Genomic DNA, 8,663 nt, shown 5'->3' with positions numbered 1-8,663 from the left:
TTAAAAAATGAAACAAGGAGTATGAGGATAGTTCCTTGTCTTGTGTCAACCTCATTAAAAAATGAAACAAGGAGTAAGAGCATAGTTCCTTGTCTTGTGTCAAGATCGTTAAAAAATGAAACAAGGAATATGAGGATAGTTCCTTCTCTTGTGTCAAGCTCGTTAAAAAATGAAACAAGGAATTTGAGCAGAGTTCCTTGTCTTGTGTCAATCTAATTAAAAAATGAAACAAGGTTCCCTGGGGAAAAGTTCCAGTTCGAGTCTTTGATTAGATTTCTTAAAATCCCAGTCTGAAAGTCTTTCACTTGATCTCAAAAGTGAACCTTCATTCCATCAATCTAATAGCCTGGAGTAGTCTACTTAGGTGAATGCAATGAAGCATGGGGGGCATGCACCTAGAATCGAGTCATCATGCTTGGGGCATGTAAACCAATATCAAGCAAAGTTTTTTGTTTCAAGCTTGTCTAAACATGAAACTAAATCTAAGCATAGTTCCCTATGGTTCAAGCTTGTGTAAAAATGAACCCATCTCCATTTTAACCCTCATGATTGCCATTCTATCAGCCTCTTATGTCAGATGAGCCTTGGTTTTTCTCCTTCCATTGTCACTATCTTCTTCGCCGATCAACACTTTCACTTGGTTGTTTTACCCTTTTCGAGGAACAGTTGAAATGAGTGGTCTTATTAGCCAACCACTTCACATAAATCAACATTTTTTGAAAAGTTCCAACATCATCAGAACCAGTTGCTATCTTAGACACCACTCATTCCTCTAAGTGAAGTTCTCTTTAAGCACTTTTCAGACTCTCAAAATGTGAAAATATTGCTGAGTGCTTGTCTTTTTTAGCTCGTAAATGGATTGAAAATGACATCTACTTAGTATAAGTTTAACCCTTTTCCAGACTGAGATAGATTACTTATGAAAAAGGAATACGTTGATCGAACAGGGTCAATAGGTTCTCTCTTGTATTAATTTATGCTTTTTCAGACATGAGAGAAAAATATACAAAAAGAACTTGTGGAGTTTTCTTTTTGTCCCTTTTCAAACTCTCTAAACATTAAAAGGACTGAGTTATCATTCTCGTTGAACTCGTTAAAACATAAAATAGCGACGAACTTGTCCATCATGACAAGACCGAGTTTCACCTTCAATAGACTCATTAAAACATCACATAGCAATGGATTCACCCCAAGGGTGGAATTATAAAACAAGCATATGTTATCCTCATCAAGCTTGATAAAAAATAAAGAGGTACTAGTCAACAATGACTAGGGAGAATGGGAAAAGGGATAAATCACTTTATGGTAGTAGGTCACTCTTGAACATGACACTTTCGCTTCATCTCTGTGACTATTTTGGTTGGGTTATCTGCTTGATGGTTATCATACCTATGGTCTATCACACCATCCATCACTTTGATTTTGGGTCAATGCTGGTAATTCATTTAGTGTCACTGATATGTTCAAGAGAAGTCACTCAGTAAACTTCATCCTTTGCAATACTCATAAACCTTCATTTTTGTGACCGTCATTCCTAAAACTTGTGTTGTTAGTCACATTCTGTCTCCAAAAATCATTACACTCGTTTTGTGTTTTTGATGTGGGATACATCAAGGCCCTCCTGCGACGAGTCACTTCTTGTTGACGTCAACACATTATCCAAGAAGTTGACTTGAAAACACCCTTCCAGTACCTTGAGCCTTGCATACATCAATGGCAAGTTTCTTGCTTCCAGCGACAGGTTGACATCACTGGCCTTTGATCGAAAGACTTTGTATGGTGTTTGACATCAAAACATCCATTCACACCATGCAAAATGTACTGCAATACCTTGAGGATCATTATCATTATCGGTGATTTCTCTCGTGTCTGTTAACAACTTACATCATTGGCTGGTAATTAGATAGTGTCTTCCCATTTTTGACTCTAGATCACATATTCACATGGCTAGACTCGTACTTGAGCGAACGGTTGGATGAGATAGAAGACCCCAGATCTAGTTTCATCCATCCGGATGTGATTTCAAGAGAGTACTAAATCATCTGTACGATGGATTTACATAGATGGTCATCTTATCATGGGTCTATATCTATAGAAGACTATCTTCTTTATGTACATGTGAGAAAAGTTTATATGTTGAGCATGGGTATGCCTTCCCTCAGTGATTCATGGAAAATACAAAATATCAAGATATTATGTATTGTAATTGATGTAGGCCACCATTCGTTTCAGTTCCTCCTCATCACATTGTAAAGCATATCACTCGACATTATCATTTTTGACTTCATGCTTTAGGGGGGTAGCTGCTAGAGGTCTATTTGGGGACATCACTCCCAACATTCAAATCAATACTATTAGGGGTCATCCAACCCTAATTCAGTTGCTACATGCCCTAGACAAGTCATCACTTTTAATGCCTTCATTCCTGAGAGTTTCCTGGCCTGAAGCCTTCCTGAAATGAATCCTTGAGGGATCAACATAGTCTTGGTCAGGGGTAACTGCATTGCAGAGCACTTAGGCCCATTCAAGCTTGCTCTGCAGAGCACCTAGGCCCACTTAGACTTGCACTGGGCGAGATTGAGCAAAATCTTCATAGGGTTCTAGGAATATTCCTCCATTCTAGACCATTCTAGAAGATTCCCACCTCTTATCCTCTCCTATGAGCTCAAAATTGGATAGGGAATGAATCAAATAACCTCCTATCCTCTCATCCCTTCCTCCATGGAAACTAACTCCAAAATTGGAGAGCCATTCAATGCCCAATTTATGACAAAACCACCTCCATTTCATTATAAATTGTGCACTCATCATAGTGATCAGGGGCTGGAATTTGAAGAATTGTAAGAGATAATGTTAGTTTGAGGTTTGAGATCATAAGCAAGTATTGTTATGCTCCCAAAGTGTTGTTTTTTTGGTGTGATGATGGATGGAACTCAAGCTAGATGAGCGACATGGGATCATACTTCTTTGGTTGTAACTCTTCCTTCTACTTAATAAAGTTGTTTACACCTTTTCTCATATTCTTGTCTTTATGTATGATGACTATATGTGTAAATTCTTTTGATTCCATTTGCTTACAATACATAGATCTCTTGCTTTGATTGGTTTTTTTCCTCTGTCTATGATTACAGGTACTGATTGAGCATATTTAATTCGAGAAGGAGCGATGGTAGTAATTCAAAGGAGACAAAGGGAAGCGAGAGATAACAAGTAGGTCCCTTTTCTTATTTATCTTCTATAGGAAAAGGTTAAACTCTTTAATTCGGTTGTTGTAAGTGTAGCTACCCACTTAGGGAAGTTGTGTTTATCCGTAGATGAAAAATTCGACATAACACAAGCGGAATGACATCACAAGCTAAAATGTGGAACAGTCCACAAATTAAAGTGATAGGTTAATCCAACAACACACATTAAAAAAGATTCATACAATTTCATACAAAGTATTTTATAAGAAAATCTGTAAGTTAAAAAACATACATTACTAAAGCAACCAAAATAGTCCAACTATAATAACAACATATGCATGAGTGTGTTGGCTCTGTTATTATTATTATAAGTGAAATTTCCATCTGTACATACAACATTGATGATTACTAGCCCCAATAGTGGAACATTACAGTCAACAACACCTTCTACTCCAAATAAGTATACTCGCTCTATGCTGTGGAGAAGCCAAGGCTTGTCACAATACTCCCAAACCTTCTCTAAGCATAAGCCTGGCCCAAAGCTTGGCTCCCAAAATCCCATTCTATGATTTATGAGGTTTTATTTATTACAAAGGGCGGGTCGACCCTTGACATTCCCCTTTGTGACTCTTTAACTACCCTCAAGACTCTTCAACTTATTTACAAATACCTCATTACATAACATTATGAACTTTCACATTCCATTAATGACACTTGGAATTTCACTTACAACATATTTACAAATAATATTACATTTTAAACATTACCCATGTGAGAAAAAATATGATAGAGACAACCTAAAAATAAAAAACACTATGACTCTGAAGTTTCGAGAAACACCAACTCAACAACCTCAACTTGGTGCTTCTCGATCACGTACTCATGCCAAGCTTGGTATTGTGTGATGATGTCACCAAAATACTTGATGGTGTCTATTTGATAGAGAACTCTTGTCCCCATAGCATCTAGGTATATGGTCTTGGAACCTATATCCAACTCATCCTCAAGCATGTGTAGCATGGTTTTGACCATGATGGGACCCCCAATGTACTTTTGCATGTTATGTGTTCTCAGCTGCAAGTGATCCCTATTGGCCTCTTGCCTTAGTTTCTCCATGTACCTGTCGATATCTAGCCGAAATTTGTTCTCGTGTTTAGCCTAGGTGAGTGAATAGGTTGAGACCTATATGCTGGTGACAAATGGGGCGATCTCCTCATAGTTCTAGATCAACATCTAGACCTTTTGTTTCTCCAGCTTTGCTTGAGGATTTATCATCTTTGGCAAGTGAAGCGGGGCCCCTTTGTACTACATTGCCCACTCTTGCACATGGGTGATGGCAACGTGTATGTTCCTAAGAGTCCCAATAAACTCTTTTCTTCGTTGTTGTAATCCATGCACATGAAAAATTGCTTTATGCACGGTGGCAGGTACATCATAGAGCTTCCACATGGTAGTCTCAAGTGTCGATACTTCAGGAAGTATCACTTTCATCATCTCTACCATTGTAGAAACTATGCTCTTCTCTTTGAGTTGTTCTTCCTCTTGCCTGACAACCTACAAGTTCTTTTCCATTTGTTCATTCTCAGCTAGCATGGACTTAAGATTTGAGCTTGTGTCTCCAGCATAGGCCAAGGTGGCATCAGAAATGGCAACTAGATGCTTTCTAACATCTAACACTATCACCCTTTCCTTCATGAATGCAAATGATGTGTGATCATCCAGAAATTTCTTCCACCATTCCCGTACAGTCTTCTTCTACAACTCATCAAAAGATAGATTGTACGCATCCATAACTAGATCATCATCAAGGATAACAACCTCTCCTTGCTCGCTTGATATTTGTTCCAACATTGGAGGTGGTGGAGAATAAGAGGTGACCTCAGGTGCTCTTGGTATAAGGTCAGTGTCTTCATTCTGTGGCTCCTACCCCAACTCCATGTTTGTTACTTCAATTGGTTGCTCAATCTGATGTGCAAGCTCCCGATCCTGCATCTGTTCAACCTCTTCTTCAGCTTCCAGTTGTCTTGACTCCTCAACTTGTATGGCCACTATTTTCTATGTCATCACACCTTTCCTTTCTTCTTCCTCTTGTTTCTTTTTCTCTTCCCTTTCTCTCCTTCTCAGCTCTTCCTCTTCCTTCAACTTCTTCTCCGTTTCCTGCAACTTTTGTTTTGCTTCCTGCAACCTTTTCTTTTCTTTCTTCCTTCACTCTTCCCTCTTTATCCATTGCAAAATATTTGCCCGCAATGTCAAAGATGATTTCTTAGTGACAGGATATGCTCTCATCTTGTAGCTCTCATCTTCGTCTAGGTTCTTGGTAATATTCCTCTTCCCCTTGTCCTATGTTGAATGGCTACTTATTACTATTTTTGTTGTTTCTTCCTGTGCAAAGCAGCCCTCCAAGCTATGGCTATAATAACCAGCTCGTGGAGCTTGGAGTCATTGTAATAGTTCCTCCAAGGATCCTCCTCATGCTAGTGAAATTTCTTGTGGATCCATGGATAATAAACCTTTGTACAGTGGTTGTTCCAAATACCATGGGGATGATATAGATTAAAATCATTGCTGCCAAATCTAACTTCAATATCTCCTTAGCTTCGACATCTGCATATTTGAAGTTCTTAATCTCATATAACTTGACTCGCAAAGGAAGAGCGGGCCATGGTTCCTTATTCTTCCTATGCAATCCTATTGATAGCCCCGTGGAGAGGTGATATGAGACCTCTTGCATGCCCAACTTGTTTGTGGTATACCTTGGTAGAACATGCGGGGGATTCTCTCTATGAAACACTTTGATGAAGGTGCCACTGGGTGAGTCATACCAATCTGCAATGTTAAGTATCACCTCCATTTCTTCTTGATACATGCAAGGTGGATCCTGCTCAAAGATCGGCTTGTACAATGGGATGATGAAATGGTTAGTCAGCCATGCCATGAATCCTTGGTAGCTATAATCATAAAGCAACTTGTAATAAATGTTGGTGACAATCTCTTTCGGTGTCCATTTCCAACTCATACCAGGAAAGTGTTCTTGGGCACAAATTACATCCAATAATTATGTGGACATGTAGAATTTCACTTTCTCATCCTTGGGCGGATTCTTGGTCTTAGTCACATGGAATTTCGACCAATGAGACAACAAGTACGACCAATTGAATGGCCTTCCATCACTCACCAACTGGTCCAACACAACTATCCAACCTTCAGGAAAGATATTTTTTCTCTCCTGACCATATGTTCAGCATGCAAACATTACCAAGAAGTAATATGCCTTCCCTAGAGACTTTGTCTTGTAAACATGATTGGGTGTCTTTCTAAACTTTGATGGTTCTTTCACCCAGTTCTTGACTATATTGATCGTGTTCACCTTATTGTGGGAATAATACAAAAGTTTGTCCATGCACTTCACTGAATGAGGTAAATGATACATATGATGAAGGTTATCCACCTTGAAGGTGGCAAGCTCTATCCTATTGGCATTGGTCAATGTCATAGTCTCTGGGTCTGTGTGTGAGATAATCCAACTCATAATTCTCGCACATGGGAAGGTAGGGTACCTGCATGGAACCTTCTATAAGCTTGAACGCTGGATAATGATATAAATGTGTAGGTCCTCTAAGTCTTCCTTAAAGTCCTCTGCAAAAATATCCTTGATTTTCTGCCATGTCAACTTTCTTCCATTCTCAATGAACAACTGAGTGTCTACATAAAATGGTAAGTCAATTGATATCTACTCAACTGCTTGCCTAGTACTACTCTTGACATTTTCCTTTGATGCATCTCTCTTGGTGAACATGTTCACTGTAACTACTAGAGAGATGCTAAACAACTATTGTACCTGGAGACTTACAGGACACTCACGACATGCAAATGTTAGCTCAAAACTAAAATAAAATTCAAGACAAGATCAAGAAACAAACCAGGATAATGCTAGGAGAGATTACACAATTCTGGTTCTACGAGGTGACTGGCTTCCTGTAGGAACTGTGCACTACAAAGTCCTAGCAGTCAGTGGGGGAGGCTTACTGACTGGAACTACATAATGCACAATTCAATCTAGGCACATGCTAGGAGAGACTATGCATTGCGTAGTCTCAGTGGCCAGGGCTAGGAGGCTGGCTCATGGAATTCCACAGTGTGTAGTTCAATATGGGCTAAGGAACTCTCTATGCAATTCCAGAAGCCAAGGCAGAGGCCTTAAGCTCCCAAAATATGTGGTGCACGTAAGGGAAAGCAAGATACGGGAAAGGGAAGCCCAGGTCTACCTAAGGGGAGTGTGAAATCAATCAGATCTGAAGGATGATGTGATGCTAAGTGCATATCTAATTGAGTGATGATACGTGAAAGTAAAACAAATGCAAGAATCAATCAACTAAAGTAAAATGAAGTATGTGGTGAGAGTTGCCACTATGAGGACAATTTATAAAAAAATGGGGTAATCCATGTGACATTTGGGAAAGAAGATGAAAAACTTAAAACAACACTTTTACAAGTTAAAGCAAGTTAAAATTCCAACAGTCGTTCAAGAAAACAAGTGAAACAACACTCTCAAAAGCTAAACAAGCAAAAGCGACAAAAAAAGTGGCAAAAGGCTAGAAAAGGTTCCTTGATCTCCTTGGGAATTCCACAGCTCAAAGATCGAATGTGCAAATGAGATTTGGAAGCATAGATTAAATAGATTTGGTCAATTAATGGTTTAGGATGCAAAGTCCAAAAATCAAGGAAAAGGTGACACTTGGAAGTAGTTTCCAAAATCAGTCAAGTGCCTCCTCCAATCTGCTAAAAATAGATCCCTATTTTCTAGGGATGATTTTTCACTTTTTTCTGATCCGAATTCAATCCATAGAATACTTTCAAAGAACCATGACTGTATCAGGTCAAACAAATCTCTAAATAAATCCAAAACAATGATCAAAGACACCCTGAACTAGTGGCAATGGCAGTCGACGTGGAATGACGAGGACCTCGGTCAAATCACGCTGATCGAGGCCCATGGAGACCACGCAGGAGGCCAAAGTAGCCCCTGGAAGCCCCAGAATGGGAAAAAGAGGTTATTTTTGATGCACAATTAGTTCTTAGCGCTAATCGCTCATCGCTAGGTGAACAGGGCGATGAAGGAAAAGCCCGAGCACTCGGTTCCATGGGGGAACCGGAGGACCGTAGGCAGAAAAAGGAAAAAGTGCTAAACACAAATGGTAGGACCCACGCTCTGGAAACCGGTGGTATTGATCGGGGCGCCCTTAAATGGTAAGAGGTTTTGGACGAAAGTGGAGCAATTCCATGCACCAATCGATGCGTGGCAGGCAGAGGTGAGAGAAAACTGCCGTTGATCGCGCGCTATTGGTTGAGCAAGTCAACCGCGCGAAACGTGCGTATGGCGTCAGATCTGGAGGGCCCAGATCGGATGACTGAGATCATGCCCGATGGAGGAAGCGGAATTGACACACCGATGAAGCATGCTGGCACCATTTAGAGGAG

This window comes from Pinus tabuliformis, chromosome J (assembly GCF_031772625.1).
Source record: "Pinus tabuliformis cultivar Carrire ecotype Pingquan chromosome J, CPIR1, whole genome shotgun sequence".
NCBI classification, from domain to species: domain Eukaryota; kingdom Viridiplantae; phylum Streptophyta; class Pinopsida; order Pinales; family Pinaceae; genus Pinus; species Pinus tabuliformis.
This window is presented reverse-complemented; position numbering follows the sequence as displayed.